We start from the raw sequence: 20,622 nt of genomic DNA, 5'->3' as shown, positions 1-20,622 counted from the left end.
TTTCCCCATGGGGATGAATAAAGTATCTATCTATCTATCTATTCTTCTGCTTAACAGATAGCCACAAAACAAGAAACCTGAAAGAACCCAATTAAAAATAAGACCAACACCCATTGCACAGAGAGAAAGCAAATCAATCAGATCATGCAAACAATAAAGCAAGCACTAGCACTCAGAACGAAATTGAGTCCATAACCCCAAAGTATTTTTCCTTAACTATTTATCCTATTTCCTCTTGAAAGCACTGGGCAAGTCTCTTTGTCTCTTTCCACCTCTCATTCTGGCAGTAAGTTTTGGTGCATAATCATGATCAGGGTGAAAAGGTTTCTCCTTACTTCTCCCTACGCCACTCCCTCCCCCAAACCTTTAGCTCTTTAAATTGAAATATTTTTCTTCTCACAAAATGTAAAAATATATTTCACATGAACTCTTTATTATATAAACTCCTTATTAATTATTAGTTTTATATTTCAACATTTAAAACCCCAAGCAATATTTTTTGTACTTTGATAGACTACCGGTAGTATTGATGTACCTCAAAGCAATCGTCAATCAGACTTGTAAACATCTAAAATTTCACCTAAAATTCATGAGAATTGGAACACTCATTATTTTAGTAGTTGAAACTCACCCATCAGATTGATCTATGTAAGATCCAGTTTTGTCATCAATCTTAATTTTTCTTACCTCTGACTTATTCATGGGATAGTAAAGCTGGCATTGAATGGGAAAAATCTATTTCAACAGCTGTGCTAATGATGTTATAAAGCATCTTAAAGCATGTTGTTTGTTCAAATACCTCAATAAGTAATAAATAATTATTTAAAGAAGAGTAATACATTTTCTAGTGTCTTGACCATTTATTTCTCAACCAATGTCGTAACTAATGATTAACTGATTGTTTAGCTTATTCTGCTTTTTGTGGGACCTTGCCCTGTGTAAATTGTCTGTCGTACATCCAACAGCAGTTACAACAGTGAGTTTCTTTTCCTTTCAATAATTTTGCTAGCCATAGAAAATCAAATCCACTTATATTCAGCTGATCATTTGACTTCCCAAGTTAGCAAGCTTTTTTTTCCTGTTTGTCTCCTATAATAAAGCAGGATTGTGTATACTAATTGAGGTTGGCTGCTTAATCTTCCAGGCCACAATGAATGATCAGATCCTTTCCAAGATAAATGTATCTTTAATGCATTCCAAATTTCAATAAATACTGCTAGAAACAAGCAATAAACTTTGTGTAGTCCCAATGGAAGTTAATGAACCTTAATTTTTACTTTATAGTGGTTTCTGCTTGCTTTAATTTTAATGCTATGCAGTTTTTCTGATATGAAGTAAAACTTAAGGTAAGCCTATTTTAATGACTTTTCTTATAATTTAAGCAAAAAATGAAATGTTCCTCTGGACCATGGTGCACCCACAAAACATATTATCACACACACTGCATAAAACTAAATATTACCACAAATAAGTTAATAGAATATAATTCAAAATGCATGTAGTATGCAGCACAGGTAAACAATAACAGCACAGTGAACAGCTCGCTGTCCTAGTGTTGAGATCTTAATGGTGGAAGGATATTCAGTGGTCTCACAGTCTGAGGGAAGAAGCTTTTACCCATTCTGGCATTCCTTGTCCTGATGCTCCTGTACCTCCTTCCTGACAGTAGTGTGTCAAAGAGAATTGTGGTTTGGGTAGTCGGGATCCTCAACCACACTTCAAGCTGTTTGTATACAATGCTCCCAGTAAATGTCACTAATAGGGGGGAGGGAGACGGTGATGATATGGGAACACATCAAAAGTTTGAAAATTAAAAATGTTTAAAAAGCTTTCAGGCCAAAGGCTTGGAAAACTGAGAAAAATACTAAATAATGCACAATATCAGAACCTAGAACAGAAACAGGGAAAATTACAGCAGGTGTATATTTAGGCTTTGTAGAATAATACCAGAGAATGTTCACAGGTGACAGCAAAGTCATGTGGCCTTAGTTAACCACCCATTGTTAAAATAGATGGTCTAATCTTTAGATTTTGAACTGAATTCAAATTCCACTGCTCCAGTCATAAATCAATATGAGATCAAGGGATTATCAAGAAGCTGAATATTTATGCAATGCAACCTAAATGCAGAAGTCTATGTAAGGCTCAAGGCAAGAGTTGTTCTTTCAGTATTTCACAGCAGGGTGAATGCCGATCAAACAGAGAATGCTGCTTCTCCAGCAGGAATTGCAAATCTTGTTTCATTGCTAGCAGCTTGTTCAGAAGTGAGGTAAAACTGCAGTGCCGGTGGAGGGGGGGGGGGGAGTGGAGGAGTGAACAGTAATGCAAAGCTCATAGAAACACCTCAGAAGGCATGCATGATAGGAGAAGGAAGATTTGTTTCACATAGAAGACTAAAATAGAGTAAATTAGAAAATGAGTCATGGAAATATGACAGCCATATTAGTGACCATATGGATTGACCCTGGGGTGTCCAAAAACATCTTTCATTTCTGTAGCTTTGAGGAAATTGATTGGAATACTGCTCCATATGCTGGGCATTTATCTATGTGCATTTCAGCAAGGCAAATTATGAGGTCCAAGATGACAGACTGCTCAAACAAGTAAAAACCCACTGGATGCAAGGGAAATACATATGCTGATATTCCAGGGACCTGTAGGTTGGACTCTTCTGGGCTCAGTTCTCTTTCTGATCAATTATCAAAGATTTAGATTTGCATTTAAGGAACATGGTTAAAATTTGTGCAAAAATGCAGTTGATAGTGAGATAAACAAATATAACCTCCCAAAAATATCAATGAATATCAAGTGAAGCAAGTTTCCTTATAACAACTGCAGTGAACTTTAGAAAATACCAGATATTTATAATAATTGAATAAAAGCCAGTAAAAATCAATCCACAAAGATCAATCTGAAAGTCAATAGTCTTCTTAAAAAATGTCATTGGGTGGTCCCACCTATGACTAAGCACGTACTGACATGTGCAAGAATGGTAACTTCATAATGGCAGTCCTGTCAACATATTAGCTTCACTCACCATTGTCACAATCAGCTGTCTCTCCATTCTTCCAGTGGGAGTCAGCTGCACACATATCAAAATGACATTTGGTGTGATTTGGGTTACAAACACAGACTATTCGTCTTATAATCAAAATGCACCAAAAAAATCTGATATAGAAACTGATTTTTTTATCAAGATGTCTCTGTCTTATTTCAGCTCAAAGAACAGGCGAGCACTTATTCATGCAAAATGTTAAAATAGCAACAGAAAATAAAACCTTTTCTCTTAACTTGCATTTACTTTTGTATATATTTTGCCAAAACAGTTTGGGTGTACATGAATTAATAAATGCTAATGAGAAAAGCAGCATTGATATGTCAATTTTTCTGAAGCCGTATTTCTCAAACAGCAATGTCTCTGAATGTAACATATTCTAAACCCATAGTTGGCAAAATGTGCAGCTGCGTTCTCAGTTAGCATATGTTTTTCATTACTCCTTTGCTCCTCAAAGAGATTAAATCTGAATTTGTATGGTACTGGTGACAGAATAATCTGTTTGTGACCAAATTCCATTCATTTTCAGGAGTCATAACTCACAACTAAGCATTATGAGACGGGTCTATTTTGGAATTTCTTACCTTTATTTTAGACTTGTTGATGTGCAACAGAAGGTAGATTTTCTCAGACCTGATTTTTCCTTCAACTGAAATCTCCCTAGCAACCTCCGGATCTTTTGTTACTTTGGCGGAGAATGCCAATAAATTGATAAATCCAAAGGCAGTTTCTAACTCACGTGCTTTTTGGCTTAAAAATAAGCAATGAAATTCTAGAAGTCACTTGCTATTGAGTAATGAATAATGTAGTTTTTATATTTCCAGAGCTTAGCTGCACTGAAAAAAAGATCTGACTTAGTGTCAACCTTTTGCAATTGTGATCGAGTGACTGTAGGAACTTGCACAAGTTGTTCACATTCTTCTTTCTACAGCAAATGTGTGTAAATAATGATTGGTTTATTTATTTACAACTTTGTCCTTTACACAGAGATCTTAATGTGTCAGCATATTTCTACTGGTCTGATTTGCCTCTGGGTTTTTTTAAAGATCTTAGAACTTATACCAGGAGCTACAAGAATTAGTCCATGGAATGATGCATTGTCAAAGCTTGACAATTTAAAATGTTCCTCTTTTAGGCTGAAACACTGTATTTATCAGCAGTGTGAGTACTAGTGAATTGAAATCTTCATTATTTTGTACCATGAATTAAACAAGGATAGCAGGCGTTCCTTATTACAATAAGGTCCAGGGAGTTCCCACCATGTTCAATCCAAACTGAAAGCAGTAGAGGGCAGATTGTGATGCCTTTAGATTCATGATAAAAGCAGAAAATAATTGAATAACTGTGCCAGAGAGCCAGTACAACGTTGTACTATTTTATGATCTGATGAAATTTATGTCAGTGTTAATAATGGTGCACAGCCATAGAAATGAAGAAAGTAATAGTTCAAGAAAATTAACAGCCGAGAAATTTTATAGCATTGCATGATGTTTATTGATGCTAAACAACATAATTTTGGCAATTGAGTACTTACTGTACTTTTCTTGAGAGTCAGGAAATTGCTTTCTCGTTCTCTGAACATATCATATGCTATGTACAGAGGATTAACCAATTAATAACTTAGATGCTTTCATACTTTTGGAATGTTTTTAAATGCATCTAAATGTATTTGATATCTAAACGAGACCCTAAGATGCATTGTCAGTGCTTGAGTAGCTTATCAGTTGCCCGAGTCCAGGAGGGCACATTCTGGCCCATTATTTGGGAGACAAGATTTTCCCTTGAGGAAACCATGCTGACTTCAGCCTATTTTATCATGTGCCTCTAAGTACCCCGGAATCACATTCTTAACAACCCTCCAATATCTTCCCAATCACTAAGGTCAGGCTAAATGGCCCATAATTTCCTTTCTTCTGCCTTCATCCTTTCTTAAAGAATGGAATGTTCTTATTTTCCATTCATCCAGAACCATGCCAGAATCCATTGATTCTTGAAAGATCATTACTAATGACTCCACAATCTCTTCAGCTACCTCTTTCAGAACCCTGGGATATAGTCCATTTGGTCCAGGTGACCTATCTACCTTCAGATCTTTCAACTTCCCAGGCACCTTCTCCCTAGTAATAGCCACTGTACTCACTTCTGCCCCTGATACTCCCAAACTTCCAGCATAATGCTAATGTCTTCCACAGTGAAGACTGACACAAAATATTTATTCAATTCGTCCACCATTTCCTTGTTCCTCACTATTACCTCCACAGCATCATTTTCAGTGATCCGATATCTACTCTCACCTTCCTTTTACTCTTCATATATCTGAAAAATCTTTTGGTATCCTCTTTTATATTATTGGCTAGCTTACATTCATATTTCTTCTTTTCCCTCCTTATGGCTTTTTAGGTGTCTTCTGTTGGTATTTGAAAGCTTCCCAATCCTCTAACTTCTCACCAATTTTTGTTCTATTATATGCCCTCTCTTTGGCTTTTATGTTGGCTTTCCTTCTCAGCCATGGATGTATCACCCTGCCTTTAAAGATCATCTTCTTCATTGGGATGTAGCTATCCTGCACCTTCCAAATTGCTCTCAGAAACTACAGCTATTGTTGCTCTGCCATCATCCTTGCTGGTGTCCCCTTCCAATCAATTTTACCAGGTCCTCTCTCATGCCTCTGTAATTCCCTATACTCCACTGTAATACTGATACATCTGACGTTAGCTTCTCCCACTTGAATTCTATCATATTATGATCACTAAGGGTTCCTTTACCTTATGTTTCCCAATCAAATCTGGTTCATTACACAACACTTATAACCCATAACCTACACCCATAATCTACAGCCTACAGCTGAGCAATGCTATCATGATTAGTTTTTGGGGCATTTATGGTGTTCAGTTACTGATTGGCAACTCCACCACAAACAAATTCCTGTGCTTTTAAGATTTTCTCATTCTAATGATTCTTAAATTTCTATCTCTTATTCTCTCAATGACAAAGTTACTTATAAGACATAGGAGTAGAGTAAGGCCGTTTGGCCCATTTATATTCCCTCTTCTGCCTTCTCCCCATAACCTTTGACGACCTTACTAATTAAGTACCTATCAACCTCCACTTTAAATATACCCATTGACTCTGTGTCTAGAACTGCCTATGGCAATGAATTCCAAAGATTCACCATTCTCTGGCTAATTAAATCCCACCTCACCTCTGCTGTACAGGGATGCCTTGAATTCTAAGGCTGTGCCCTCTGATTTTAGACTTTCCCACTATTGGAAATCCTCTTCACTTCCACTCTATCTAAGTCTTTCAATATTTGATAGGTTTCAATGAGATCTCCTCTTGGTTCAGGTACAGATTGGTAGGACTAGGCAAAAGACCAGGTCAGACAGACTGGAAAGGACCGTTTCTGTGTTGTAGTACTCTGTGACTCTATTTCTTCACAAATTTAAGCACAGAATAAAAGCAGTGGATTGTAATGCTTTGTTATGTTTGTACTAAAAAAAATTACGACCCAAATCAGTTTTTATATCTGAATATTTATAAGAATCTTATTACACTGTTATTTTTGTAACTTTTTCAATACTTTTATCATTAACTTCTTCTTTAAGTCGAGCTCATAAGTGTTATTTCCTTTACCTAATGAAACTGCTCTATGGCATGATCATCTAAAAGGTAATCTCCATCTTCGCACATCAACCTAACCAATGCTGAGATCTCTCCTTCCTTTCCACAGGATCTGTTCAACAGGTTTCTCCAGCAGCATTTTCTCTTGGGAATATCTTCTACCATGTTTGGAATCAACTTGAGGAATACTCTGGAAAAGCATAAATTTTACTTGTTAAATCCTTAAACAAAAATCAAACAAAGTGAATAACACCAAATCATTCAGACATGTCTTAAATTATGATTATTGAATGCATCCATCAGCACAAGGGTCCACTTAAAAAATACACAATTATTTTGATGTTTTCCAGATAAACTACTCATAACATCAATTTAACTTTATCAATTTTAAATAAAGAGAATGCATGCTAATAAATACAATGGGACATATTAACTGTGATGATAAATGGATTATATATAATTTATAATTCAGTATCTCAACAAGTAACTTTATCTGGGCATGGTATTCTAATAAAGTTGAGTATTAATAATGCAAAGTTAAAACAATTTAATTTCCATTAATTAATATACATTATAGAGGTCAGTTGTTAATTAATGTGCATCCTAACAAGACATTTTTTAAAATTATGTACATAATTAGTAAAATAATTGGAATATACATAGCAAAAATTTCATATCCTAATAATTAACATATATATTGGAATATTCCTTGTCATGATCCTGACTACTTACAATGTCCACTGTAGTAATTTTACAAAGATTTATTAAATAAAAGAAACCATTAAAGATGAAAGGAACCATTTAACCTCATCCACCCAATGGATATATTTGAACCTAATGGACAATGGTGAAGACATACTTGAATTATTGACCTTTCCCTTCTCTTCATTTCTGATCAGCCTGTATGGATATTTTTGTACTTCATGCAGTGTGGACAGACTTCAACATTCCATCCTTTGATATGGTAGGGTTCTGACTAAAAGTCTTTAATTTTGAACTAGTTTCAGTTTGTTCCCAATGTAACACATGCGCTTTCCTGACTGTCATTCTGGGCATCAGGTAACTGTATTTGTGCAGATAGATTAATTTAATGGCTAAGGTTTCTTGATGATGCCTGAATGGTTAGGTATTCAATTGTAACTTACTTACTGCCTGTTATGCTGCTGGTACTTAGGGCAGCAATGAAGGTCCTTCATCTTTCTCTGTCCTTGGCCACACAGAAGTAGAGAGATTCTTCATTGCTGTTTCTGTAACAGTTTTGTTTTACCAGTCAGGGTTGTTAGCCCTGAGCTGAACCCCCAGACATGGAGGGCCGGTGGACCACTCTTAGCCTGGCCCCTTTCCTCTGACCTGTTTGGCATGGGTGACCCTACCAGGAGCTCAAGCATAGAGCCCTAACTCCAGCCAACATAGCTCTCTCTGGGTCACTGAGGCAGGCACGCCTCCGAACCACAACTAGATTGTGGTCCTCCTGACAGATTCAAAAGTAAGTTGCAACTTAAATGTATGCTTTAGTCAGTGAAAAGGAGGTATTGGTGAGAACAGAAAGGTAATATACAAGGCAGAGAAATGGGGAGGGGGGCGAGGAGTGGTGAAGGTGGGGAGTAAGTGTTTAACATGTTAATTATGTAAAATCTTATGGACTGCAGATGTGGCAACTTTTTAGGTGTTTGGCAATGCTGGGGGGCTTTAATTTTACGGACTCTTTCTCCACCATCACTATAGCAGAGTACAAGGCTTTGACCTTCATTACACCACTACCTCCTGCCAGGGATGATGCAACAGTATACTTCCAGATGGAACTCATTGATTACAAGGCAGGTTAACCCTTATCCTGCTGTGAAATAGGTCTTGCATGTTTCATTGTTTCTTCAAATACCTGCCTACAGACCCTGATCTGTCTTTGAAATTGAGTTTGATTTTGCTTTGTTATTTCTCTACTTCCCTATACATATAGAACATAGAATAGTACAGCACATTACAGGCCCTTCGGCCCACAATGTTGTGCCGACCCCCACCTTAAATTCCTCCAAATACCTGTCTAGTAGTCTCTTAAACTTCACTAGTGTATCTGCCTCCACCACTGACTCAGGCAGTGCATTCCACTCACCAACCACTCTCTGAGTGAAAAACCTTCCTCTAATATCCCCCTTGAACTTCCCTCCCCTTACCTTAAAGCTATGTCCTCTTGTACTGAGCAGTGGTGCCCTGGGGAAGAGGCACCGGCTATCCACTGTCTATTCCTCTTAATATCTTGTATACCTCTATCATGTCTCCTCTCATCCTCCTTCTCTCCAAAGAGTAAAGCCCTAGCTCCCTTAATCTCTGATCATAATGCATGCTCTCTAAACCAGCATATACATTTGTTCAAAGGTACTAACCAGTTTCAAGCTTTTATAAATGTAATAAATATTCCCAACTGTCTACATTAAAGAGGCTGTACCATTTTTAACAGCCCAACAATTTACATAAATTAAAAAATACTGCACAGTACGCACAAAGTGTTCTGGTCTGACAGCTCTGTGTGGAGATCAAAATAAGTATTCCTAGATAAACATACAAAATAAACTTTGTATGTTGTTGTTGAGGAGGAAATAAATCTACATGTTCCTGGTGGTAACTTGGCCCTTAAGTAATATTTTAGTAGATGCCCACAGTTGTAGTTGCTAGATATACATTAATATTTGTAACCATCAAACATCTATGAAATTATGTAATTTAAATACAAAAGAAAAATGGTAGTTATGCAGATTTTTTTAACTAACTGGGGAGAATTTCTGTTTATATAAAGTTAAATGAAGTTAATATTCATTTAATTCTGGCAGTGAAACATCAAGGAGGTTTTGTGCTGCAAGATTTACACATTCTTCTTTCATCGGCCAAGCGTCTAGTGCCAGAGCTTTAGTGGAGTCACCAGTCCAGTTTGTGATGAGCTGCTTTCTTTCTTCCATCACCAGTACTTTGAGTCATGTCCACCCCTTTTGTTGAGAATGAAAAACATTGAAATACATATCTAACTAGATTTCTCAGTTTTTTCCTTGAAGGAATCCATTTTTTTTACCATTTGAAAAATGGGATTCTTCATGCTTGCTCTACTGGGCTCTGGAGATAGCTGTCAAATACCAGCGGCATTCTTATCCCAATGGGAATAGTATGATGGGGAATAACCTTTTGGCTAAAATACTTTACTCATTGTCAACTAGTTGTAGACCATAAGACACAGGAGCAGAATTAGGCTACTTGGCCCATTGAGAGTGCTCATTTCCACGATGACTGAATTATTAGCTGTCTCAACCACATTCTCCCACCTTCTCCCTGTAACATTCGACACCCTTACTCATCAAGAACCTATCAACCCCCACTTTAAATATGCCCAAAGACTTGGATCCAACAGATTCACTGTGGCAGTGAATTCCACAGATTCATCACCCTCTGCCTGAAGAAATTCTTCCTCATCTCTGTTCTTAAGTGGAGTCCTTCTATCTGAGGCTGTATCCTCTGGTTTTAGACTCCCCCACTATAGGAAACATCCTCTCCACATCCACTCTATCTAGGCCTTTCAATATCCGATAGATTTCATTGGACCCCCCCCCCCCCCCCACCAAACTCCAGTGAGTACAAACCCAGAGACATCAAATGCTCTTCATACGTTTATCCTTTCATTGCCAGGATAATTCTCATGAACCTCCTCTGGATCCTCTCTAATGCCAGTAAATCTTTTAATAGATAAGGGGCACAAATCTGTTCACAATATTCCAAATGCTGTCTGATTAATGCCTTATAAAGCCTCAGCATTACATTCTTGCTTTTCTATTAAAGAACTCTCAAAATGAATGATAACAATGCATTTGCCTTCTTTACCACTGACTCAACCAGCAAGTTAACCTTTAGAGAATCCTGCATGAGGACCCTTAAGTCCCTTTTGCTCCTCTGATTCTTGTCCAGTGAATGTAGTGAACTCCTTCATCAACCTCTGTCAGGGTCCGGTCCGGTCTCGAATCTACGTTCCGGGTCTCGATCCGGTCCGAATGCTCCGGACTCCGGGTCCTGCAGTTGTCCCTCCCGTCACCTGTGAACTAGTTAGGACCCTCCTGGCTCAAGGAGGCACACCTGTGACTCATTGAGCTGCAGGTGTTTATAAGGGGCCTTGGGACTGGGACCAGGCGGGTGGTCGTTTTGTTCTGTATCCTGTTCTGCCCTGGTTGCCACCCTGCTTGGAATCCTGTTCTACCCTGGTTGCTGCCCTGCTCGGAATCCTGCTCTGCCTTGGTTGCTGGGCTGTTCTGTATATGCTCTATCTGGTTGGTCTTGTTCCCCACTTCTCTCCTGTGCGATGGTCCCGCGGTTCCACCTTATTCTTCTTGCTTGCGCTGCCACACTGTCGGTTGCCTTTCCCAATTCACCGGTGTATCACGGTAGTCCTGCTGTTCACCCTGGACCCAGCATCCTACCCGTTGCTTCCGTCAGGCAGTTCCAGCCGGACTGCCACTGCCCGGCGGGGGTTCTGCCCCCTCCTACCCGTTGCTTCCATCGAGCAGATCCGGCCGGACTGCCGCTGCCCGGCAGGGGTTCTGCCTCTTCCACCTATTGCTCCCTAAGGGTTGTGACCCGCACCTGCCCAGGTGTCTGCGACTGGCCCAGGCCTCTGTGTTTTCCGCCTGGGAGGCGGCCCTGCCCGGGATCCAAGCAGCCCGCCCTAAGGACTCCTACCCTTTCCTCCCCTCGTGTCCCATGGGTTGTGCCCCGCACCTGCCCAGGTGTCCACGTCTGGCCCAGGCTTCTGTGTTCCCGCCTGGGAGGCGGCCCTGCCCGGGATCCCTGCAGCCCACCATAAGGAATCTGCCTGCCTGCCCCGAACTGTGGGACCTGCCTGCCTGCCTGCCTGCCTGAACTCCGGGAGCCCGCTCCACTCTGCCTGCCTGACACTCTATCTACCTGAACTCCAGCTCTACCCTTAAATGCCATGGCATCCCCATCCTGTCCTCCCCCTAGTACTTCAGTGTCTGCTTCCTGTGTTTGGGTCCATCCGGCCCCCATTCCTGACAACCACTCATTTACCTGTATACAAAATTCTTACTGTATTATTTCCTCCTTAAAAAAATCACTAAAACAAATAACAAAGTTGATTTTCCAGTTTTTGTTTTTTATTTGCAAAATTAGTCTACCTGAAAAGACTTTAAATCAGGGGCCCCTAACCTTTTTTATGCCATCGACCAATACAATTAAGCTAGGGGTCCGTGGACCTGAGGTTGGGAACCCCTGCCTTAAATCTATAGCTAGTGGATTAGTTGCTTACATAAACATGAGAGTTTAAGAGAAGACATATGGCATAATTACCTGAATTATTCAAGGCACTGAGTTCAAGACTAAATAAGTTATTTATATTTTTTTAATTTAGACGTGCAGCTTGATAGCAAACCATTCTAGCACCAACCAATTGCACCCACGTGACCAAATAACCTACTAACCTGTACATCTTTGGAATGTGGGAGGAAACCGGAGCACCCAGAGGAAACCCACACAGTCTCAGGGAGAAAGTACAAACTCCTCGCAGGCAGCAGTGTGAATTGAACCCAGGTCACTGGCACTGTCATGGCATCATGCCAACCACTACCCTACTGTACCACCCCTATTGCAGCTTCATAAAACTCTGGTTCGGTCACATGTGAGGTAATACATTCATTTATGGTCTCCCCATTATAGGTGAGGTTTGGGTGCTGTTGAAAGGGTTCAGAACAGCTGCTGATTGGATTAGATTGTTCTATAAGGAATGGTTTGACAGAGGGTTCTTTTCTCTGCTGTGGTGGAACCTAAGGAGAGACCTGGTAAAAGTTTATAATCCTATGAGAGGCACGGCAAAGTATCAGCCGGAACCTTTTTCCCCAGGTTTGAGATGTCTAATACCAGAAGGCATGCATTTAAGATGGGGGGGGGGTGGGAAATTGAAAGGACAAGTTCATGGTAAAGGTATTACACAGATAGTGGAGGGGCCTGAAATGCTTTGTCAGGGGCAGCAGTGGAAACAGATAAGATAGAGGCATTTACGAGGCCAATGGAGAGGTAAATAAATACAGAGAATGAGGAGATATAGATCATGTGCCAACAGAAGGGAGTAGGTATCATTAGCTCATCACTGTGTTGTGGGCCAAAGTGCTCTACAGTTCTCTGTTCTACAGAAGCAAAATAAATTCATGACGGAGTAAAAAACTGAAGAATATATTGACAGATGAAGTAAGCAGGTATTTAACGTGATACTGTTGTAAAGATTGATGCCTATCGAATCAGGAACAGTATGGATAGAAAACTGGCTGGTGACAGGAATCAGAGAATGTCTGTTTTTAAGTGTCAAGGGAAGTGTGAAGTGATGCATCCTAAGAGTTTGGTGTTGGGACGGATATATATAACTTGGACATGAGTGCACAGGGCAAAATTTCCAAATCTGCAGATAGCACAAAACTTCAAAGTGTAGTGAAATCAGATGAAGGTGGTAATTATATATAATGAAATATTGACAGGCTGGTGAAATATGTAGACAGATACATTTTAACACAAAAAATACAAAATGTTACATTGGGACAGGAGAAGCAAAATGAACCAGAGAGTACATCTGAGTACAGGACGAGAGAGACTCTGAAGTACATATCAATAAGCTATTGAATGTGGAAGGAAATGTGGCTTAAAAAGCATCCTGGATTTTACAAATAGGCCCTAGAGTACAAGAACAAAAAGTCATGATGAACTTTCATAACATACTGGTTCAGTCAAAAATGAAGTACTGTGTTTTCAACTGAGCACTTTAGGAAAAATGTGAAGGGAGTTTAGTGGGTGCAGGACAGATTTACAAGAGTGATCATGGGGACAGGTTGGAGACTCTACATTAGAGATAGCTACATGGATAGTTTGGAGAAGTTAGGGGCAGAGGAAATAGTGAGGTGATCTAATTAAAGGCTTTGAAAATGATCTTGGATGTAGATAAGGTAGACAGAAAGGAACCATTCCATTGGTGGATATGGCCAAAAATTGGTGCACATAAATGGAAGGTAAAGAGCAAAAGTGATGAAGATTTATTTTTCAAGAAATAAGTAACTAAGGTCTGGAATGGACTTCTGGGGTTTGTGAAAACAGACTTAACGGTGGAATTCAAAACAAAATTGAATAATACATGAAAAGCAAATAAGAATATGGAAGTCTTTGTGAGTGGAGTGGAACTAATTGGATTGCTCATGCAAAGAACATGCATAGACCTATTGGACCAAATGTCTTCTACTGTACTCGAATCGGTAACTACAAATTAATGTATCTTGCATATATATATGAGATTTTCCTATTACATTTAATGGCATTGACATCTCCAAATCCACTACCATAGAAATTCCAATTCTTGTTGACCGGAAACTCGAGTGAGTCAGGCATGTGACTCCCATGACTACTAACAGTTTTGAGGCTGCAGTCCTGACTCCCCAAAATCTCTTTATCATTAAGACATTGTACTGGTTAACCATCCAACCCTCATAGAATATTCTCTCTTTACATGATTTCTACGGTAGTAATGTGTGTAAGCTACTGGGAAGATAGTGGCCAATTGCCAAGTGTTTGATTCTATAACAGAACCTCGCAAACCAGATCCAGAAGGACAAATGGCAGATGCATAGAAGTAAGTTCACCTCCTAGCTCTCCCAAAATCTCACATTAATACATTTGGAGATATATTACTCAACCATTATGATTTTCATTGTTCAACATCTTAGAAGTCCATACCTTACAAATTGTGGATGTATCTTCAGCAGATGGAGTGATGTGGTTAAGAAAAATCTTTACACTATCTACTTAAGGATAATAAGGGTTGAACAACAACAGAAGACAACTCAAGAAGCAATAGGGAGAGAAAAGATGAAATACAAAGGTAAGTCAGCCAATAATATAAAAGATGCCACCAACGGTTTTTTCAGATATATAGCATAAAGAGTAAAAGAGAGGTGAGAAGGCGTTTGGGAAGCTGAAAGGTCTGAAGGTAGATAAGTCACCTGGACCAGATGGGCCACACCACAAAGTTCCAAAAGAGGGTTCTGATGGAAAGGCAAAGCAGACTCGATAAACTGAATGGCCCAATTCTGCTGCTCTGTTTTATGTTGTTATAATAAATAGTGGCTTATTCAGCAACATCTGCATTCTAATAATTTTCTTTTTAAAGACTACAAAGCTTGGCATTTTAAAATTAACTTTGAATTGACTTTACAGATCTCAGCAACAGCAAATCATTCTTTCATCTTGTATTACTGCAATTATCTGGGAGGGAAGCTGGAATCAGCTTTGTCTGAGGTATGAATCATTTTTTTCTTTCAAAGTGGCAAATTACAACAGGAATGTTAAGTCTCTGCATAATGATCCCATCATTAGTTTAAGTTTATAATTAAACTAATTTGCTTACTTGCATTTCACTACACAGCAGGCTCCTTCCAGATTGAATACAAAGAGCAAGATGCTTGGCACTACATGAATACATATTTTGTGTATATCTTTGGTTATTTATTATTGCCAAATGCTCCCTTATCTATTTGCATATAAAGCTAACTTTATTTTGAGGCATGCCATTTATATAGTATGTTCTTTCACCAACAACATTCCAGCTCAACCAGAGTTCAGGTAACTTGGAAGACATATGCCATTTGATCTGACTGGCAATAAAATTCACAACCAATGCAAAGAAAAAAATCAACAAAAGGAAATGAGACCATGAAAAACTTGGTGCAAGAGCTATCCCATTGAATTCTGCTCCTTTATTCAATAAAATCATGGCATAAATCTACTTCTCACAATGTGCTGTACCTTTTCTTTCAAATTGATCCATGGGACACTACCTTTCCAAAATCGCTCTCCAGGAGGTAGTGACAGTGGGAATGCAGCTTAAAATGTTGCATTCGTGTGATGATGGAGACAGTAATCCAAGGCTTACTGATCTTGCATCTGTCATTTTACTCTGTTGCTGTATTCCATATGGAGTCCAATGCTGAGACCCAGATTATCCAGCATTGTACTGGGGAATTCACCATTCAGATTCTAAACTAGATCAGACCCTGGTGTTGATGCTGGAAGGTCAATGACTTCAATGAGTGTGACAGGCCTGTTGATCGGGATATGTTTCACTTTTTTATTTTGAAAAGTGTTTTTAGTTTTCTCTTTTACATAATTTTTCATCTTACAACATTTAAAACTTAACTTTCAAATTTCCAGAGGCATTTTTAACTGTTAGTATGCCTCACAGGACTAAGCTCCACCTATAACTTTGCCTTCTATAAAACCTGTCAGAGGGAACAGAGCTCAGCATTACACCACCACTGTCTGGACCTTGTAACTATCTCTAGTTCATGGAGGGTCACAGAGATCAGATTCCCACATCAGGCTCAAGCATGCAGAGACCACAAGTTGTGACACTAGGTGGTAGTTGGTGTACAATGTGATTTGACTCAGAATGTATTTTCAAATCCAAACATGGTGTCTTGGAGGGATGTTTGCATTTTCCTGCACCTGGTTAGACTTGTAGCATCCTTAAGATTTTTCCACACTGTAACATCACCCTCTTCTACCTCATTTGTGACCTCCAGATTTGACCATTCTATCCTCTAGAAACTTGAGGTCATTCCAACTTTGCTGTATAAATTCTAACTATTTGATGCACCATCAATAACTCTTGGAGACAGGAGACGAACGATAGGCTTTTATTAGCAGCAAAAATGACCACAACATCTTGGAGACTGAGGGAGCAGCAGTGCCTCCAATCGCCTTTATACAGGGGTCTGTGGGAGGAGCCACAGGAGCAGTCAGCAAAGGGGCATGTCCAGACAGGTATACACATAGTTTACCACACTATTACCTCCAGTTTTCACTAAATCACATAGGATCTCCACTGTACTTTAAAAGTACATTGGATAATGCTAGTGTTCTGACACAATCAACTTAAAGTAATATTTACAAGGCACTAGCGTTGGCAACAAAAGTATCCTAACGCTAATAGCAGGGAATCAGCAACACCACTACCTGTAACAATGCCATTGCATCATCCCAAACACAAGAAAATCTGCAGACGCTGGAGATCCAAGGCAAAACACACAAAATGCTGGGGGATCTCAATGGGTCAGGCAGCATCTATGGAAATAAACAATAGATTTTTTGGGGTCTTGGCTTCCTCCAGCATTTTATGTTGGAGGACTTAACTGACTTCCTCCAGCATTTTATGTGTCATTGCATCAATTGACCATTTAACTTTAGCATAAATATATACAATTTAATTACAGACTTCCAATTGAGCATCATCTCTGATTTAAATTGACCTCTTGAAGCTCAAAATCCTTTGGGACCCTGCCTTTTCAACCACTGTAATCACCCTAACCAGCAACCTTCCAAGATTTTAATTTACATCCAGTACTACTGAATTTTGAGCACTCTGGCATTGCTCACCAAGCTGCCAAGGCCCTAATCTCTGGAATTCGTTTTGTTTTTTTAAATTGCTTGTTTCTTTCTTGCTCTAACCACCTTTAGCAAGATCAGTGCATCTCAGGACGTGGCCCTTCAGCCCACAATGTCCCACCAAACAAATTAAATCAATAATTTAATGCCTACACAATGTCCACATCCTTCCATTTCTTGTACTAAGTGAGAGCCTCTTGAATGCCTCTATTGTATTTGCCTCAACACCATCCCTAGCAACACGTTCTAGGCATGCACCACTCTCTTTGTAGAAAACTTGTCACTGGCAGGAAAGCTGTTTCCTGGCATTTCAACCTAGGGAATATATACCAGCTGTCTACTCTACCTATGCCTCTCATATTCTTATAAAGTCAATTAGATCTCTCCTCAGCCTCCACAGCTCCACAGAAAACAACCCAAATCTGTCCAACCTGCACGTCAACACTTAAGAAGCTTGTCCTTAACAGTGTACTGTCCCTTTTCATTTGATCTCTCAAAGTGCAACACTTCACATTTGGTTGGGTTAAACTTCATCTGCCATTTCTTCACCCATATCTGCAACTGATCTATATCCCGCTATATCCTTTATAAGTCTTCTACATTATCCACAACACCCCAAATCTTCTTTGTATCAACCCACCCATCCATGTTTTCATCCAGGTAACATAGATGTAAAACAAAAAGTGTAGATGGTCCCAGTATAAATCCCTGGAGAGCACCTCTAGTCACGGACCTCCAGCCAGAATGTCTTCTGGTCTTCTATGGACAAGCCAATTCTGAATCCAAGCTGTCAATTTACTATAGATCCCATGCATTTCAACCTTTCCCACGAGAAAACGTGTCAAACACCATACTAAGGTCCATTTAGGCAGCATGCTTTCCTCAATCACTTTGGTCACTACCTTGAAAAACTTGATCAAGCTAATAAGATATGATTTTCCTCATGCATGACTATGCCCATTGTCCCTGTTGGGCCATGGTTCCCTAATTACTCATACATCATATCCCTAAGAATCTTCATCTGTTCCTTCCCTACCACTATATGAGACATATTGGTCTATTGTTTCCAGGATTATTCTTATTCCCCTTTTTGGATAATAATCAGCTATTCACTAGTCCTCCAGGACCTTGCCTGTGGCCAGAGAGATATTGGTCAAGATATTGGTCAAGGCCAAAGCAATCTCATCTCTTGCCTCTCTTAATAACCTAGATTATACCTTGTCAGACTCTGGGGATTTATCCACTTTAATGTTCTTTAAAGACCCAGCACTACCTCTTTCTTTATATTGGAATGCCCTAGCAAATTTACATACTCCTCACTGATCTCCCTGTCTTCCATGTCCTTCTCCTTGGTAAATATTGAAGCAAAGCATTCATTTAGAACTTCACCCCACATCTACCAAGCACATTTTCCCTCCTTCAACTTTGAGTGGTCTTATCCACTCCATAGTTATTGTCTTGCTCCTGACATATGCATAAAATGTCTTGAAATTTTCTTCAATCTTACTTGCCTAGGACTTCCTATAGCCTCTTTTGGCTTTCCTAATTCCCTTCTTCAGTTCTTTTCTGACTTTGTCAAAGGCAAATAACCTTTGTTAATCTTCATCCTTGCCAATTGCTTACAATTTCTCCGGTTAAGATGCAACTTGATTTGCATTCTTCTGTTCATTATCCAGAACAACACACTTACTAAAGGGAGAGCTTCTGATCTGTCCACCTAGCTGACCTGCTACATCAACAATCTGTATGTCAATTAACTTGTCCTTTATTGTGCACTATTTATTCATGTTGTTATTTAGTCATTTTGTGTATTTGAACTATACTGATGCCACAAAAGAAACATTTCATGGCATATAATTGATGATAATAAAACTGATTTTGATTCTCAGCAGAGTCCAGAGTAATTTGTTAGAGAGGTGTGCAGCACTCCAACAGGTAATCTAATTTGATTGTGGTTAGCCTATTAAGTAGGGTTGCTTCTGAGCAATCAACACGCTCAAAACCTGCTTTTTCCATGCAGAATCAACTACTAACCTTTCTAGACCAGTAAAAATAGCAAGATAGTGTTCATTGACTGTTCAGAAATCTGATGGTGGAGGGGAATTTTTGAGTGTGGGTCTTCAGGCTTTTGTACATCTTGTATAAGATGATGAGAGGCATTGATTGTGTGGATATTCAGAGGCTTTTTCCCAGGGCTGAAATGGTTGCCACAAGGGGACACAGGTTTAAGGTGCTGGGGAGTAGTTACAGAGGAGATGTCAGGGGTAAGTTTTTTACTCGGAGAGTGGTGAGTGCGTGGAATGGGCTGCCAGCAAAGGTGTTGAAGGCGGATACGATAGGGTCTTTTAAGAGACTTTTGGATAGGTACATGGAGCTTAGAAAAATAGAGGGCTACAGGTAAGCCCAGTAATTTCTAAGGTAGGGATACGTTCGGCACAACTTTGTGGGCCAAAGGGCCTGTATTGTGCTTTAGGTTTTCTATGCTTCTATCCTCCTGATAGTAATAATAAAAAGACTTGTCCCAGATGGTGAGAGTCCTTATTGGGAGATGCCACCATTTTGAGGCACTGTCTTTTGAAGATTTCCTGGATGGTGTGCGACACTGTGCCTGTGGTGGAGTTGGTTGAATAAAATGATCACAATCACAGTGAGGACAACATTTTTCTCAACACTTAAATACATTGCAACAAGCAAACTTGACTTCCCACGGGGATTTGCAGTATTTTCTCTTGCTTCTTGTTGGATAATGTAGATGTGGAACAGAGGCACTAGAAGCAATACAGACACCTGCAAAAATCTCTGCCTGAAATGGTGACTCATTTCCATAGATGCTGCCTAACCTGTTTAGTTCCTCCAGCATTTTGTGTGTGTCAACCCGAAATAATGACTCCCCTTCATATCTGCTTCTAGTTTCCTCGCAAATAACAGCTCTTGAACCATGGTTTCATCTTTTATGAAGTGAACATAACCAAGAAGCAAAGATTTGTTGACTGGCATATTTGACTCATCCAACTGCAGAACAAATTCTGTTGTCCTAAGTATGTATGTTGCACAATGTGTCTTCCACATTTTTAGCAATTTCATCTCTTCATCTTTGAACAGAGTTATTGCTGAGCAGAATCTCTTTAATTATTTGGTTTGGTAATGTATGCAAAACTATACTCAGAATCTCCCTTAATGCTGGCGCAATCAGTTCTCCTCCAATTGTATGGAGCTTTCCAGATTCAGCAATAAGCAATAAAATGTTGTATGAGACACACAAGCCATCACTGTTTTGTTGTGAAGTGCTGCTTTGAAGTGTTTTCCATTTCTGGACATTTTCATGAAGTGACTGAAAATAAGCCGAGTTCTTGTTTGCTTTATCAGAGTGCCTTCTCTTCAAGTGTTCAAGGGGTTTGTATGGTTTCATTTCCTCGTTTGAAAAAACTGTTTTCAGACAACAGACAGGTTGGCTGATGTTGGTTGTTTGGTGCTGGTATAAA

At 39.4% G+C, this 20,622-nt stretch overlaps 1 long non-coding RNA gene across 1 annotated transcript; it reads left to right on the top strand.

Moving 5' to 3' along the window:
* Positions 1–923: 923 nt before the first annotated feature.
* On the top strand, positions 924–20,320 carry LOC140723440 (uncharacterized). The gene is made up of 4 exons (XR_012097900.1): positions 924–976; positions 14,461–14,579; positions 14,915–14,995; positions 20,051–20,320. It is a non-coding gene; the product is annotated as an uncharacterized lncRNA (long non-coding RNA).
* Positions 20,321–20,622: the final 302 nt, after the last annotated feature.

Source organism: Hemitrygon akajei, chromosome 3, assembly GCF_048418815.1.
Source record: "Hemitrygon akajei chromosome 3, sHemAka1.3, whole genome shotgun sequence".
NCBI classification, from domain to species: Eukaryota; Metazoa; Chordata; class Chondrichthyes; order Myliobatiformes; family Dasyatidae; genus Hemitrygon; species Hemitrygon akajei.
The sequence above is the reverse complement of the archived record's forward strand: the minus strand, read 5'-3'. Positions and strand labels throughout refer to the sequence as shown.